We start from the raw sequence: 17626 nt of genomic DNA on the forward strand, positions 1-17626 counted from the left end.
GGGCAGGTTTTCGCTGCCACCCGCCGCTGCTGTGCAGAAAGAGCGGCCCCCAGCGTCTGGTCCCTGGGAACTTCGGTCCTTCCTCTCGCCCCTGCCCTCGGCTTGGCTCATGGGGCCTGGGGGGCGTGGGGAGGGGCTCGGCCTGAGCTTCCCAAGGGGAAACGGGGCTAGAGAGGTGCAGGGTCCGGCTGCAGCGTCAGCGCCCCTCATCCGGACTGCGGGGAAAGCGACCGAAAACTCCTCCCGAGGCTCACAGACCCCTTATTCAGCCGAGCCCCTCTGCGCTCCTTCCTCCCTGAGCTAAAGTACCGGGGGAAGGGGACAGGGCAGGGGACTGGCGCAGGTAATGGGGAACATCAAAAGGTGTTTGTTAACTAAGGAAAACCAGCTCTCCCAAGGTGAGGAATGCAGCGCTTTTCTTTGTATGGGAAGATGCCAGAGTCTGGGCTCACTGAAATCCTTCCTTTGATATGCACCTCAGCTCTCTGGGGCCAGCATTCTGTATTTGCATATCCTGAGTTCCTCAGGGCCCGCTGGCTCACATTGGAGGGCTGCAAGTGCTGATGACTGTGACATCCTTTGTTTACTGAGATGGCAAGAAATATTCCGTTTCTCACAGGCTTGAGGGGCAGACAGTGAAAGAGTAGGAGAATCTCACTCAGCATGTACTTTGGTTTACATATAGACAATATTTATACTTAACTGTGCTAATAGAGGTTCTCAGGTCCAATCAACTTGTACTACTGCCCTCTATGTATTAGTTTCATCAATATCATAAGATAAATGCCTATAGAATTGACTTAATCCATTTAGTTAGGATAATGATTTTTAAGGGAAACATAATAAAAATATAACAACAAAACCTTTATAACTAAAGGCCTGGCCTGGAACAACCTAAATAAATGTTCCATTGCTAAAATATTGCAAGATGCATTCAATAGAAATATCAACAAAAATGACAAATAATAAGGGCAACAGAATGTTGAAATGTTCTACCTTTATCATTCAAGTGGCAGAAAATCATTTATTAGTAGGCACTGGGGGCAGAAGATGCCTGATTTTATACCTTAGTCATATTTGTGCAGTTGTTTCAACAAGTACCTGAAAGAAAAAATGGAAAAACAAGGAGGTTTGTGCCTGTGATCATGTTGATGTGAAACCAGGGATGGCCACCTTGTGCCAGGTGAGTTAAGTTTACCTGGCAGGTAGACCGCAGAGCTCCTGAGAAGCAAAGGATGGAATTTTTCTGCAGGGTGCCCCTTAGGTTCTGTGACTTGATTGATTGTGAGTCATGTTTCGGGAAAGACCTGATCACAGGAAAAGGGTGGGAACAGAGTGATTTGGGGAGCAGCTAACCACACTCATCACAGCTCATGGCCTGAATGAATTTTACAGAAACAGGAAAAGAAATGCTTCTTATGGAATCAGAGAATGTGAGGGCTGGACAATCCCAGAAAATGAGGAACACCCATCCCATTTTCCAGATGGGCAAACAGAGGTCCAGCAAGGTGAAATCCCTCACCCAAGTTGCACCCATCTCTCCTCCCCACTACATGGTTCCTGAAAGCAGGACTCTTCCTGTCTTGATCACTGCTGAACCCCCAAAAAGGCCAGGCATCTAGCAGGTGTCCAAAATTTTTGGTTGACTGTAGGAACAATGGTATTTCTTTCTTTCTCACTCTTATTCAGGATTGTTCCAAGATCTCCCCAGGTTGCAATGTAATTCGATAAATGTAAATATTAATTGAGTTTTGTTGTGATGAGGGCTTAGGCTTTGAAGGTAACAGACTTGTTTCAGATCTTGGTTCTGCCACTCAATAGCTGTTTGGCTTTGGGAAAATTACTAAACCTCTCTGAGCTTGTTTCCTCCTTTGTTAAAGTGGGGATAAAACTATCTGAGCCATCAGAGCACCTGCATCAGGGATGTGCAGGGATGTGTGGTCTTTCTCACTCTTGCACTCCTTCTCTCTGTTCTTCCCAGAGAAAGATGTACAGATGGATATAGTAGTTTTTTAAAATTAATTTATTTTTTTCCTGCGTTGGGTCTTCATTGCTGTGTGTGGGCTTTCTCTAGTTGCAGTGAGCGGGGCTTACTCTTTGTTGTGGTGCACGGGCTTCTCATTTCGGTGGATTCTCTTGTTGCAGAGCATCGGCTCTAGGTGCCCGGACCTCAGTAGTTGTGGCCTGCAGGCTCAGTAGTTGTAGTGCATGGGCCTAGCTGCTCCATGGCATGTGGGATCTTCCCTGACCAGGGCTCGATCCCACGTCCCCTGCCTTGGCAGGCAGAATCTTAACCACTGCGCCACCAGGGAAGTCCGATTATAGTACTTTTTAAAAAGGGGTTTCAATCTATTTCAGAAAATATACATTTTTCTTGTAGAAAATTTTATTCCCCTATAGAAACATAAACACACAAACCACTCCCAATGCAGTATTCTATGTGTTAGATATTATCAGTCACATTTTATAAGTAATTGGGCAAATGCCAAAGCACTAGCTACAGGGGAGGAGGAGGATTCAAATCTGGGGTGCCCCCACCCCAATTTCAAGAGCAGAGTGTGTTTTTCAAATCCATGTTTCATATGGTCTTTGTTTCTCATCCATCCTCTGTGTCTGCCTTTCTCAAGACGGCTCAGATCCTCTGCTCTCACACCCTCCTAGCTGCTGTGCCCCAGCTCCCGTCCTGGAACATTGGCATGCCTGGGTGTGCCTGCTCTCCCTGTGCATCACCAGCTTTGCCAGGGAGCTGCTGCATCGTGCACTGCTTGCTGTACCGCAGAGTACCTAGATCCTTCTGGTACTTGAAGTACACCCTCATCACCATGTGTGCACACCCATCCCCTTATCTTATATCCTGCCTCTAAGCCAGGCTTGGCGGTGCCTACAGTGTGCATTCTGCTATGTTAGGTGCTGGGATCAACGTGAAGTTCCCAACGTTTGAAGTTGCAGCCTTGAGGGGCAGACAGTGATTTAAAGTCGGCTCACCTAACTTAAAGGGGGGGCTGATTGATTTAAAGTCAAGGCAGCTGACTTAAAGCCTGCGTCCATCAGCTGCAGGATGAGACCAACTTTGGCGGTGCACGAGTTCGCTCCAAGCCAGCACTGCTGTTCAGGAAGAGCATCCAGTAGCACCTTAGTGCAGGGGGACTTGGTCCGTTGTCTTGCCCCTGCCCTCAGAGAGGGTCCACCTGCTCTTCTGGCGGAGAATCAGGGAGGGGAAAGTGCAGAGTCCCGGCTGGATTTGCGGCACCCCTTGTCTGATGGCAGGGAAGGGGGGCTGGGCTGTGTGGTGTCCTGGGGCTGGACTCACCAGGTCGACTCAGCCTCTCAGCCTCCTAACCTCCCCACACACATCCCACAAGAGTTTCTAATAATATGTAATTGTGCCTTAGGTTCTCGGTCTTCAAACTCATACCCAGGCTCCCAGGTTCCTTGATTCAGTCAATTCCTCTGTGCTCTTTCTTCTATTAGATACAGTCCCAGAGGGAAGGGCTGGGGGATGGGACTGGAGGGACCCCAGCAGGAGTGGCCTCAGCTGACCAAAGAGATCCGGGACCTGAGCTATCACACATGTGCGAGGACCCTTAAGGCAGAGTCAAGGGGGCCAGTTAGAGGCAGTCTTTGCTGCCTCAAGTGAGTATGGTCGCCATCGGGTGGGGAGCACGCTGACCCTTGAGAAGTACTGTTAGGAGGATGTGTTCCTCCCTCGGCTTCAAGGACGTGGATGGGCTTCAGGGCTCCATTTCCCCTCCAGGCCTCCAGGTCCGACTGCACCCCAGCAGCCTTGCAGACCTGGTTTCCTGTCCCAGAACTTGCCAGGCTCCAGGAAGAATCCAGAGTGCAGAGATGGTGCCTGAATGCTCCAACTTAAGAAGTGCTGGCCCTGGGGACCCACCAGTGGAGGGAGGAAGGGTGAAGGGAGTAGGGGGATGGGGTTGGGAGGGGTGGCTGCGCTGGGAGACTTTGAGAGAGAAATATCGCTGCCCACACCCCCTGCCCCGTGCAACTGACCCATTGATGCCATAGGATCTCAGGGCCTTTTAGTCAGACATGCCTCTGCTTCTTTACTCCTGTGTTCAAAACTGGAAAACCAACTCTTCATCCTCTTGCTGCCTTGCCAGGAACTTTAAGGCACTGTTCTTCTGAAGCACTTGTTCCCTAAACTGCAGTTTGGAGCTGTCCCAGCTATTTAAAAGTGTTCTCCTTTAACTGAGACTAAATCCTACTCTTTTGGAAAAACGACCTTCACTTCAGAGGAGATCGTCTTTTGTGTCCATTCTTTCCTTCTACTGCCCTCTTCAGAACCCCTGTGCTCAAAGAGCTTGGTGATTTATTTTTTGCTTGATGTCAAAAGAAACCTTCTCCATGCACCCCAAAAAGCTTTCTTGGAACATAGGTGTTTCAGAACCATGAGAGTTTTTTGCAGTTAGTATACACTGGGTAGACTGCCTGGCAATCCCTCCAAGAGCCAGAGGTGAGCAACACCTTTACTTATTTGATTGGATGTCCTTCAAGTTTAGGAAGGCCCCATTCTTATGACCAGGCAGATAAGACAGAGTCCTGGATGGCTGTGGCTGTGATTAGATAAATTCTGATGATTTTATTTCCCTTACTGAGCTGCTGCTTCTAGGTTAAATTCATTTTATTACCTGTCCATTTTTAAAGCATGACTGACAAAGTCACTGTAATAGGTCAGGGGTCTGAGCTCAGGGTTGGTCAAAGGTACTCACAGGGAGGAAGGTGGATAAAAATAGGTGGATAAAATAGGAGGGTTGGCAAGCACAGCCAGGACACCCGTGTTCATTGTGCATACTAATAAAGGCCAGAATCTCCTCATTTATCTCTGGTGGGAAGTTCTGATGGTTTCACAGGGTCAAACTCAAATCCTATTCAAACTAGGGGATTTCCCCTGAGCATAAAAGGAAGTATCCATCCCTAGCAGGAGTCGCTGCAGAGGAATAAAGATGCAGATGTAGAGAATGGACTTGGGGACACGGGGAGGAAGGGTAAGCTGGGATGAAGTGAGAGAGTGGCATGGACATATATACACTAGCAAAGATGAAATAGATAGCTAGCGGGAAGCAGCTGCATATAGCACAGGGAGATCAGCTCCCTGATCTCCCTTTTTTGACTTCAAGGGAAAGCTGACATAACCGCTTCTGCCTCATCATGTGTGGGATTTACTATAATGGAAGGACATTATAAAGAACAGGGAGAAAACTCACCTGTTGGTCTCCATGTAGGAGTTAATTTTGCATGAATCCAACCTACATGAGCAGATAGCAGAGGTTTGTTTTTGTTCCTGTGTGTGTAGTTGTGGCAGAGGATATAAGTATGGTGATTTGAAGCCCTTAAAGAAATATTCTCAGAACTCTCAAGACTTCTCTTGATTGGAACCAAAAGAGACCTGGAAAAGGATGAAAAGAAAAGGAGGAGTGAGAAAGAATGACTGTTTCTCAGTAAATTCACCTTCCTGGTTGATTGTTCTGTTTTCTCATTTCTTTTAACTTCTATGTATGTCTAATGGAATAATATAGAAAGGCTGATTTTTATGCTTTAAAAGATTTTACATCACAAAAAAACTAGAAGTGGCTAACAGAACTATTCCAATCAATTTTAGATAGAGACTTTGATATTAAAGTTGTATACTAAAATCAGTTAATCCAAATTTTCTCTTTCTTTTTGGGTGAATATTTGTAACATTTCTTTGTAGATAATAATTTATCCTAGATATACAAAATTGTGAGAATGGGTACCATATTTTACCACTTAAATGATTTCTTTTAAATTAATAGATTGTACACTTTAAAGGCCAAAGTTGTGTCTTACATGTTGTTTTTTAATTCCTTGATTTCCAAAACTTGTGTTTATTTAATTGATTTCTATCTAATAATCTGTCTCCCCTTTATTGTTTCTTACTTTATATTTTATTGATCTATAGTTAATTTACATTATTATATTAGTTTCAGAGGTACAACATGGTGATTCATAAATGTTTAGGTTCTTCTCCATTTATAGTTATTTTAAAAGAGTGGCTATATCCCCCATGCTATAGAGTACATCATTATAGATTATTGATTTTATACATAGTGGATTATACCTCAAAATCTCCTATCACTATTTTGCTCTTCCACCCTATCTCTCCCTGCTGGTAACCACTAGTCTGTTCTTTAATCTGTGAGTCTGTTTTTTTTGTTGTTGTTGTTGTATTCAATTTATCTAAGTGATAACATACCATGCTTGTTTTCTCTGTGGCTCATTTTACTAAGCATAATAATACCCTCCAAGTACATCCATGTTCTTGCAAATGGCAAAATTTCATTTTTTGCTGAAATCATCATGAAAAATCTTTTTTATCCACTAACCTATTGATGAACACTTAGTTTGACTCTATATCTTGGCTATGGCAAATAACACTGTTATGAACATTGGTGTGCAGTCCTTTTTTTGAAATAGTGTTTTTGTTTTCTTGTGATATACCCAAGAGTGAAATTGCTGCATATTATGGTAGTTCTATTTTTAGTTTTTTGTGGAACTTCCATTCTGCTTTCCACAGTAGCTCCACTAATTCACATTCACATCAAGAGTGTACAAGAGTTTCCTTTTCTCCACATCCTCTCTAACCTTTGTTATTTGTGATCTTTTTGATGACAGCCATTCTGACAAGACTGAGGTGATATATCTCATAGTTTTGATTTGCATTTTACTGCCGATTAACTATGTTTAGCATCTTTGTGAGTTCTGGCTGTCTATCTGTATTTTTTCCTTGGAAATATGTCTATTTAGGTCTTCTCATTTTTGCAAAAAGATTTTTTTTTTTTGCTATTGAGTTATATGTGCTGTTTCTGTAGTTTAGATATGAACCCTTGCTTGGTCATTTTTTGGTGTTAACCTCTTATCGTGTGAAAATATTTTCTCTCCTTCAGCAGGTTGTCTTTTCATTTTGTCTATGGTTTCCTTTGCTGTGCAAAATCTTTTAAGTTTAGTGAAGTCCCATTTGTTTATTTTTGCTTTTGTTTCATTTGCCTTAGTAGACCGAACCTAAATTTATGTTGAAGAATATTTTATATTTTCCTCAAGGGGTTTTATGGTTTCTGGTCCTACATTTAGGTGTTTATTCAGTTTTGCATTTATTTTATATATGGTGTGCTAAAATAATCTAATTTTATTCTTTTCCATGTAGCTGACCAATTTTCCTTGTACCACTTATTGAAGAGACAGTTTTTTCTCCATATTGCCTGCTTTGTCATAAATCAATTAAATATAATTGTGTGGGCTTATTTCTGGGATCTCTATTCTATTCCAGTGATCTTTGTGTCTGTTTCTGCTCTGGTACGATTCTCTTCGATTACTGTTGCTTTGCAGTATAGTCTGAAGTCAAGGTGTATGATGCCTCCAGCTCTGTTCTTTCTCAAGATTGTTTGGCTATTTGGGGTCTTTGTGTTTCTATACAAATTTTAAAATTACTTTTTCAAGTTCTGTGAAAATGCTTTAGTATTCTGCTAGGGATTGCATTAAATCTGTAGATTGTCTTTGGTAGTATGGTTATTTTAATAGTATTAATTCTTCCAGTCCATGCACATGCTATATTTTTCCATCTTTGGGGGTTGCCTTCAACTTCTTTCACCAGTGGCTGATCGATTTCTGAGCACATGTCCTGTACCTGCTTAGGTGTGTTTATTCCTAGGTATCTTATTCTTTTTGATGTGATTACATATGGTACAGTTTTCTTAATTTGTCTGTCTGACAGCTTTGGGTTTTCTGGTTTCTTCTTTTTCTAATTCCTTCAGGTGTAATGTTAGGTTGTTTATTTGATATTTTTCTTGTTTCCTAAGAATAAGCTTGTATCACTCTAACTTCCCCCTGTGAACTGCGTTGGCTGTGTCCCATAGATTTTGGATCATTGTCTGTTCATTTTCATTTGTCTTGGGTATTTTTAGAATCCCTCTTTAATTTCTTTAGTGTTCCTTTCTTCCCCTTTTATTCCCTTCATCTGTGATGTGAGGACTAGCTTTAATATTATGTTTGGATTTCTTTCAGTTTTGTGTGTGTGTGTGTGTGTGTGTGTGTGTGTGTGTGTGTGTGTGTGTGATTATTTAAGTTGCTGAGCTCTTAATTTCACATGGACACTAAGAACCCTGCATTGTTACCCTCCTCCCCCACAGTTACTGAATTTGACCTTATATTTTACATCTACTTGTTTTGTGTGTCCCTTAACTTCTTATTGTGAATATAGATGATTTTATTATTGTTTTCTTTCATCCTTCCTATTAGCTGTGTATGTGGTTGATTTACTGTCTTTGTTGAATATTTGCCTTAACCAATGAGGTTTTTCCTTTAGTAAGTTTTGATTCCTAATTTTTATGTTTCAGTCATGACTTTTCCTTTTTCACTTAGAAAAGCCCCTTTTAGATTTCTCATAAAGTTGGTTTGGTGATGCTGAGCTCTTTTAGTTTTGCTTCTCTGTAAAACTTTAGATCTCTCCATCAAATCTGAAGGAGAGCCTTGCTGGGTAGAGTTTTTTTGGTCATAGGCTTTTCTCTTTCACGACTTTAAATATACCATGCCACTCCCTTCTGGCATGCAGAGGTTATCCTGAAAAGTCAGCTGATAACTTTATGCAAGTTCCCATGTTTGTAACTTGTTACTTTTCCTTTGCTCTTTTTTTCCTTTTTTTTTTTTTTTTTGCGGAACGCAGGCCTCTCACTGTTGTAACCTCTCCCGTTGTGGAGCACAGGCTCCAGAAGCGCAGGCTCAGCGGCCATGGCTCACGGGCCCAGCTGCCCCGCGGCATGTGGCATCTTCCCAGAACGGAGCATGAATCCGCGTCCCGTGCATCGGCAGGCGGACTCTCAACCACTGCGCCACCAGGTAAGCCCCCTTTGCTCCTTTTAATAGTGTCTTTTTATCTTTATTTTTTGCCATTTTAATTACAATCAATATTGGTGTCGTCCTCTTTGTGTTTATCCTGTTTGGGCCTTAGTTTGTTTACTGGACTTGGTTGTCTGTTTTCTTTCCCAGGTTAGGGAAGTTTTCAGCTCTTATGTCTTCAGGTATGTTCTACACTGCTTTCTCTTCCCTTTTTGCTTCTGGGACCAGTATAATGCAAACATTAGTACACTTGATATTGTTTCACAAGTCTTTTCAACTTTCCTCATTTCATTTTTACCTATTTTACCGTTCATCTTCACTGATTGCCAGTACTCTGTCCTTCAGTTTTCTGATTCATTCCTCTGTATCATTTCATCTACAGTAGTTTCCTTTTAGTGTATTTTTCATTTCAGTTATTGTATTCCTCATCTCTGTTTTGTTGTTCTTTAATGGTCTAACTCTTGCTCTGGTCATCCATTCTTCTCGTGAGTTCTTTCATCATATTTACAGTCATTACCTTGATCTCTTTCTTGAGTAGATTGGCTATCTCCACTTCACTTAGATCTTCTTCTGAGTTCTTATCTTGTTCTTTCATTTGGATCGTGTTTCTGTGTCACCTCATTTTTCTTAACTTGCTGTTTTTATCTCTATGTATGTAGTAGGTTCATTACATTTCCTGACTTTGGAGAAGTGACCTTTTATAGGAGAGGTCCTATGTGTCCCAGCAGCCCACTGTCCCCTGGTCACTAGAACTATATGTTCTAGGTGTACCCCCTATGTGGGCTGCTTGGGCTCTTCTGTTGTGGTAGGCTGACTACTGTGGGTGGTCTGGTAGGCTTGGCTGTCCCCAGGCTGCTTGTTTGCCAGGCTCTGTCTTGTCTGGAGGCTGTCTGTGCTGCTTGGCGAGACTATCATAAGGCAGCTGGCTGCACAACCCTGGGGGACACCAAATCTAGTGCTGGTTCACTTATGGGTAGAATTGCAGTCCAGTTGATACCAGGGCTAGTGCCCAGTCACTGGTCCTGGGGCTATGCTGGCTACTGGGAGGAAGAGACAGGTCCTGAGTTCTGGCTGCAGGGCCCAGGAGTCGCAGAGTTGGTGTTGGATCACTGTTCCTGACACAGCTATCTGCAGGGTGTGGGGTATCCCTAATCTTGTGTTGGCATTCTGACGGGCAGAGTCAGGACCCAGCTGAGTCCATGGCTGCTTCTGGCCTGCAAGGGAGTGTTCTGGTCACACAGGCTGCTGGGCTGTGGTATTCCTGGAGCTGGTGTGTGCCTGTGGGTGTATGAGGCTGATCCCACTGCTAGAGCAGGTTTGCTGTTGGGTAGGTCCAAGCTCCATCCAGTCCCTGTGCAGTAATCAGCTGCTGACAGTGAGGCTGACTCCAAGGACAGGGCAGGCTCACTTGTCAGAGGGGCCAGGAACTCTGGGGCTGGTGCCTGTTCACTGAGGTGTGGAGGCTGGTCCTGGGGCTTTTGGTGGCTGGGCCCATGTCCAGCGGCAGCTGTGCATTGAGAGGATCTGAAGGCAGCCTGTTTGCTGGTGGATGGGGCTATGCCCCTGCTCAGTTAGTTGCTTGACCTGCAGCATCCTAGTACCTGTGTCTATAGTCTGGTGGAAATGGGTAGGGCTATCTCCTGAGGCTAAAAAGATAGAGGGAGGATTCTGAAATTCTGCTTGCTGAGACCAGAGGCCACGAGGCAGAAGGAGCTCCCCCAAATGGCTGCTGCCACTGTCTATGTCCCTGAGGCTGTGCTGTAGTTGCCTCTTGCCTCTCTGGGAGATTCTCCAAGATCAGGAGGTAGGTGTGACCCAGGATCCTTTCAAATGACTGCTTCTGTTCTGATTCTCAGATCATTTGGGATTTTGTGAGCATCTTTTAAGATTGCAATCTCTATTTCCCACAACCCTCTGGCTCTCTGGAAAATAAGCACTACTGGTCTTCAAAGCCCAACTTTCTAGGAACTCTTCTTTCCAGAACAGGATCCCTGGGCTTGGGAGCCTGATGTTGGGTTCATACCCCTTGCTACCTGGGAGCACCTCTGAAATTGTAATTATTCTTCCATTTGTGGGACACCCACCTGGTGGTATGGGTCTTGACACTATTGAGATTGTGCCCTCCCTTCCTGTCTTGCCGAGGTGCCTTTCTTATGTCTTTCCCTGTAAAACATCTTTCATGGTAGGTCCCGGCCTTTTTCATCAATTGCTGTTCTGTAAACTGTTGTGACTTTGGTGTGCCCATGAGAGGCATCAAGCTCTGGGTCCTTGAACGCTACCATCTTGGACAATCTCTCCACTTCATTCTTAAATCATATTATTTAATTTTTCTTAGTATCTTATTTGATTAGCGACAGTTTGGAATTTATTGTCACTCATGTTTACTTCGCCTGTTTAAAAAAAATTGAATAGTGCATTCATTCATTTTGAAATGAAGGTCGTGACCTGTGAATTTCCATACCTCAAAAATCAAGGATAGGACAAAAGCCTCTTCAGCCTGTGTTACACTCAAACTCTGCACCCCACCTCAGCCTGGGGATTAACCTCTTGCACCCATGCTCACCTTCTGTTTTGGACCGTTAACCATCATGAAATCTGTATGTGTGTTGACAAAGTGAAGTCTAGTCTTTCCAGTTTTTTTGTTTTGTTTTTTGGATTAGGGAACAGTCCTACTATGAATGTACATTTACTGGTCTGCTGAAGTTCATAAAGAAACCTGTCAAGCACATTACCAGAATTGGAATTGCTTGTATATACACTTTGATAAATTTTAGAGACAATGGTAGAACAGAAGTAAATTGTATTTCAAATCCCGCAATATTCTCACACCATGAAAACCCTTCCCTTTTTAATATATTTGTGCGTAGTTTATCTTTATGCCCATACTATATTTCCCAGAGATGGGTAAGTGTTATGCTTCTTGCTAGCACATTTACCATATTGTTCAAAGTCAGGCGTTTAGTGGTTTTAGCATGATCATATTTCCATGAACTCGCAAATACAAGATCTTCTCTCACACTCTTTTACTCCCTGCTGTTTTATATTGCCCTCCTAATTCTCAGTCCAGGTCTTTCTTTATGTGCTTCATCAACCTGGATAGGTTATACTATTTTCTCCCTTATTCAAGACTAATAGAATAGAATAGAATAGAATAGAATAGAATAGAATAGAATAGAATAGAATAGAATAGAATAGAATAGAACACCCAGAAATAAACCCTGATATATGGCCGAATGATTTTTGACAAGTTGCCAAGGCTTTTCAAAGTAGAAAGGATAGGATTTGCAACAAATGGTGCTAAGTCTTGTTGTCAACATGCAAAAGAAGGAAGATGGACCCTTACCTAACATCATATGCAAAAATTAATGAAAACGTATCAAGAAACTAAATATAAGACCTAGTAAAATAAAGAGTCTTAGAAGAAGACACAGGACAAGAGCTTCATGACATTGGATATGGCAGTGTTTTCCTCAATATGAAACGAAGGAACAACAAAGGTAGAGCTAACAAAAAAAATAAACATTTTGCAGTTCAGAATTTAAAAAAAATGTGTATCAAAGCAATGTAAACAGAATAAAATGGCAACCCACAAGATGGGAGAAAATATTTGAAAGCCATGTATCTGACAAGAGATTTCTATTCAGAATATACAGAGAACTCCTACAACTCAACAAAAAGCAAACGCCCTGATTCAAAAATGGATAAAAAGACTTGAATAGATGGTTCTTCAAAAAGATGTACAAATGACTAAGCACTTGAATAGATGCTCCTTATCACTAAAGGCATGTTTATATATTTGTGTGCATGCATACACATACAAGCACACGCACACATTCAGAAGCAGGAAACAAGTATTGGTGAGGATGTGAGGGAGTTGGAAGCATTGTGCTATGTCAGTAGGAATGTAGAATGATACAGCTGCTTTTCAAAAGAGTATGGCAGTTTTTCAGATATTGAAAAATAGAATGACTACATGATCCAGGAATTTTACTATGAGGTATACCCAAAGGAATTAAAACCACGGTCTTAAAGCAATATTTGTACTCCAGTGTTTAGAGCAGTAATAATCACAGTAGCTAAAATATGAAAGCAACCTAAGTGTTCATCCACTAGTTCCCGGATAAGCAAAGTGTGGTATACCCATATAATACAATATTATCCAGTATTAAGAAGGAAAAGATCTAAGAATATTCTACAACATGAATGAATCTTGAGGAAATTTAGCTACCAAAATGCCATTTTTGTGACTTTTAGTGAGTCATAACAGTACAACTAATTATTTCAATTATATGGGATATTTATTGTAGTCAAAACCATAGAAATTGGGAGGGTAATGATGCTTTTCAGGTGGTTATGGAACAAAAGGAAAGTTATGTTTAAAGGATATAGAGTTACAGTTTTAAAACGTAGAAAAGAATTAGAAAGAGAAATGGTGATGTTGATCGCCCAATAATATGAATGTAGTTAATATCACTGAACGGTACACTTTATAATAATTAACATGTTATATTTTATGTTATTTGATTTTACCAACATACACAATTGGGAAAGAATGTAATATCAGGGAAGGGAGGGGACCTGGGATAGAGCAGAGAGGAATCAGAACGGTGAGAAACTGCATATGTTGAAGAAGAGCTGAGAGTCTTCATTGGCCAGAAGAGACTTTATAAAAAAATTACTCTGAGGGTGTATTAAATAGATATCTGTGGGTGTACTGCTATCTCCCATGGGTTATCTTAAAGAGTCTTTAATAAAGTCCATAAGGCTTGCTGAGGCTTTTTTAAAAACTGGATTCCCTAGGAGATAATTAGAGGGTTGTACTTAAATCTATGTCTAGGTTGACAGATTTTGCAGGGAAGATGAACTGAGAAAAGTGGATGTACTGAGAGTTTAAGTACATGGAAATTAGAAAAAAATAATAAAGGGAATTAGGAAAACTTTGGACTTCGAAAGTCATGTATTACTGAGTCAGACATGAGGTTTCTAAGGAGTTATATACACAGTTGCTATTTGGATTACTTGTTGATAAAGATAAGTGGAAAAACTAAAATCGTTTCCAAGGGTAGGTAAGATATAATGAGAGGATGGAGATGGAAAGTAGGGAGGCCCAGAGAAAAGTGGGAAGGTCATATTAGGCCAAGATGGTGGTAATATCCAGCAGAACAGATGGTAGAGGTGACTATGGATTCATCTTTTTTATTTTGGCTCCTCACCTCATCCTTAATAATTCTTTGGGAATATTTCATTGCTCTGTGATGCAGGTACAGAATTCGAGTGAGGAAGCTATATCTTCAGTGTCCAGCTGCCTAAGTCCTCAGTGTGCCTCAAATGATGGAGAACTATTGCTTCTTTATGAGAAGAGTTAGTACCTCGTAGCTAAGCTTAAGCTGGAGTTTATGCAATATTGATTCCATTTTATATACACTGTTGGCATGGAGGTTCCTCCTCTTCTTTTCTTGACCATTATGAAATGAATCTATATTTCTCAATTTTGGGGTATATTAGGTAAATACATGAAGTAAAGGAACCTTATATATTGCTCCCTGCATAGTTTGCTTTTTCTTGTTTCTATTTGACCTTTACTAAATTAGCACAGGGAGATACCTTGAAATGTTCTAATCAGGAGAGATTAGAACATCATATTTCTAGAGAGGTTGGTTGGACAGAGCAGGGGTCCCAGTGAGAATCAAAACTCCTGTTTCTACTTGGAAGTGTACCTGTATAGAGTAGAGGGCTCCAGGAAATGTCCTAGACGATTCCAATGTCCCTGCAGGAGATCATTAAGAGAGGCAGGATCTGGTAGCAGATCAGTGTACTATGACTTGTTTGTCAGTCATCTGATGTGAGATTCTCAGAGCCAATCCCATATGGTAGGGCTGAGTGCAGAGTGATGAAGAACCTGTGAAAGCCTTTGATTGCATGTTAAAGATGAAACTCTGATTTCAGGGAGAATTTTCTTACCTGACTGAACGTCACCCTTCTGTGGGGATGAGATTCTGTGCTTTTCCTCTGTTGACGAGCACTGACCGAAAATCATTAGAGGATCATGTCTAGAAAGCATTCTTTATTTAATTTCTTAAAGAAGAAAACATTTTTAGACATTTTCAAATTGAGGATCAAGGGGAATGACATCAGTGAAAATGTCAGAGTAGGGAGCTCTGGCTTGTGTCTATCCCCAGAAACACTGACATACGTGGTGAAACCTGTCAAAATGGTCTTATCAACACATGTAAATTTTCTTTTCTTTTTGCCCTGTAGATTTATCTTTCATTGAAACTTTACTTACTACAGGATGTGGAGAATAGACAAGGAAGTAAAACTGTATTTCCTGATGAGAGAATCACTAAGTCACATTAGCTTTTCTGAGCTATGTCTTACTCACCGTGACTGTAATTAAAACAAACAAACAAACACTTTTTTTTTGTAAGTTAGTTCTAACATTTCCTCCGGAAAGACATGGAGGTAACAGATACAGACTTAGATCTACCAGAATTGAGCAAAATTTTGATTGTACCTCTGTTGAATATATGAGCATGACCTGCTACAAATCTTCCTTATACTTCTTGCCACAACTGACAAATTCCCTTTTTCCACTCCTGATATGTTGCATGTAAGGAATGCATAGGTCACTAACCCCAGCTGGTCACAGGTAAACTCTGCCACATGGATTACTGCATGTTTTCCTGATGGAAGACCATACGTTCTTGAGTATCATGCCTGCTGAATATCTGGGCTCTTCTTTTTTCTGGATAAAGGTTAGATAATCACCTAATTTTATGAGAAATATATAACTTGTATTTGCATATTCTTCAGGTTTTTATTTATCCATTCTCTTTCAATTTCTAAGTGCAAATATTAAAGTGGTTTCCAAGAGGGTGCTAAATAAGACAGCTACGTTTATGCTCCAAAATTAGCAATAAATCATAATACAATTGTAAATGCATTAATGTGTGATTAATATGTAGATACTTATGTAAATGCGATTTTAGTAATGCTTTGTGGAGAGCTTCAGAATCTAGGTATTAAAAAAATAATAATAGGGCTTCCCTGGTGGTGCAGTGGTTGAGAGTCCGCCTGTCGATGCAGGGGACACGGGTTCGTGCCCTGGTGTTGGAGGATCCCACATGCTGTGGAGTGGCTGGGACCGTGAGCCATGGCCGCTGAGCCTGTGCACCCGGAGCCTGTGCTCCGCAATGCGAGAGGCCACAACAGCGAGAGGCCTGCGTACTGCAAAATAAAAATAAAAAAAATTAAAAAAGAAGAAGGAGTTCTTGAAACTCTCAGGAAATTATAGAGAAGTCTTTGTGTCTATAAATATTAATCTGAAATAATGCATATTCTCAGAAATAGATGAGGCATAAAATTGTAGGAAAAACCTTCATGAAATGAAAGAGTGTGTGAGATGGCCATACTAGAAAAAGAATATTCTCAGAGAATAATGAACAGTGTGGAGTTCAGCAGAAGGCTAATACAGATTCAGAGAGTAAAGTTTTGGAGAGCCGAATTATGAGTGCCTCATATTTCATCTTTGGAGAGAAGGTAGTCATTTGAAATATGATGTTATAAAATGACGTTAACATATGTAAATACTTTCGCTGAGAAATGACCACTTAGAACCAGAATAAATAAAAAAGAGAACACAAAATTATGTTTTTGTTGATTTTTAAAGACCTCAGGTGAGTGCTGATAAGTTTAAAATACATGATGTCTTTCACTGCAAAGTAAAGGAGCTGTTACAGTGGAGGATTACTGGACTGAATGTCAATATTATGACATAGTATGAGTGTGTTTCGTGTTTGGTAGTTGCAATCATTGTTGCTTTTGTTGTGGTCATCCATTTACAATGCTTGATGTCAGTTGATTTATCTCTTGTAAAAATAAAATACAGTGTGTGTGTGTGTGTGTGTGTGTGTGTGTGTGTGTGTGTGTGTGAAAACACATACATGATGTCTTGAGTAAAGTTGTATGGAATTTGAGATCTGGAAAAAAGCATTTCTTTTCTGTAATGCTAGGATGCTAATTGGACATTTTTGCAAGAAAGAGATTTCAGAATGAGAATCTCGTGTCTCTAAGGTGGGAAGTCAGTTCATGGTGGAACATTCTATTAAACTTGTGTGATGAAGCTGATGTAAAATATCAACAATTCTTTATTTTGAAAAACAATGTAATCAATTTGACATAATTCATATATTTTGAACCTGTGGTACACACACGCAATAAAACTTACATTCAAAAAATTTTTTGCACTTAAGAAATATTTTCAAGTGTAGTTGATTTACAGGGTTGTGGGTTTTTAAAATACATGTTTATTGGAGTATAATTGCTTTATAACATTGTATTAGTTTCTGCTTTGCAACAAAGTGAATCAACTATATGTATACATATATTCCCCATATCCCCCCCTCTTGAGCCTCCCTCCCACACTCCCTATCCCACCCCTCTGGGGGATATAAAGCACGGAGGTGATCTCCCTGTACTATGTGGCAGCTTACCACTAGCTATTTTACATTTGGTAGTGTATATATGTCAGTGCTACTCTCTCACTATGTCCCTGTCTCCCTTTTCCCCCTGTGTCCTTAAGTCCATTCCCTACATCTGTGTCTTTATTCCTGCCCTGTCACTAGGTCACTAGGTTCGTCAGTACCATTTTTCTATATTCCATATATATATATATATATATATGTTAGCGTACGGTATTTGTTTTTCTCTTTCTGACTTACTTCACTCTGTATGACAGACTCTAGGTCCAACCACC

Source organism: Kogia breviceps, chromosome 11 (assembly GCF_026419965.1).
Source record: "Kogia breviceps isolate mKogBre1 chromosome 11, mKogBre1 haplotype 1, whole genome shotgun sequence".
In the NCBI taxonomy this organism is placed as follows: domain Eukaryota; kingdom Metazoa; phylum Chordata; class Mammalia; order Artiodactyla; family Physeteridae; genus Kogia; species Kogia breviceps.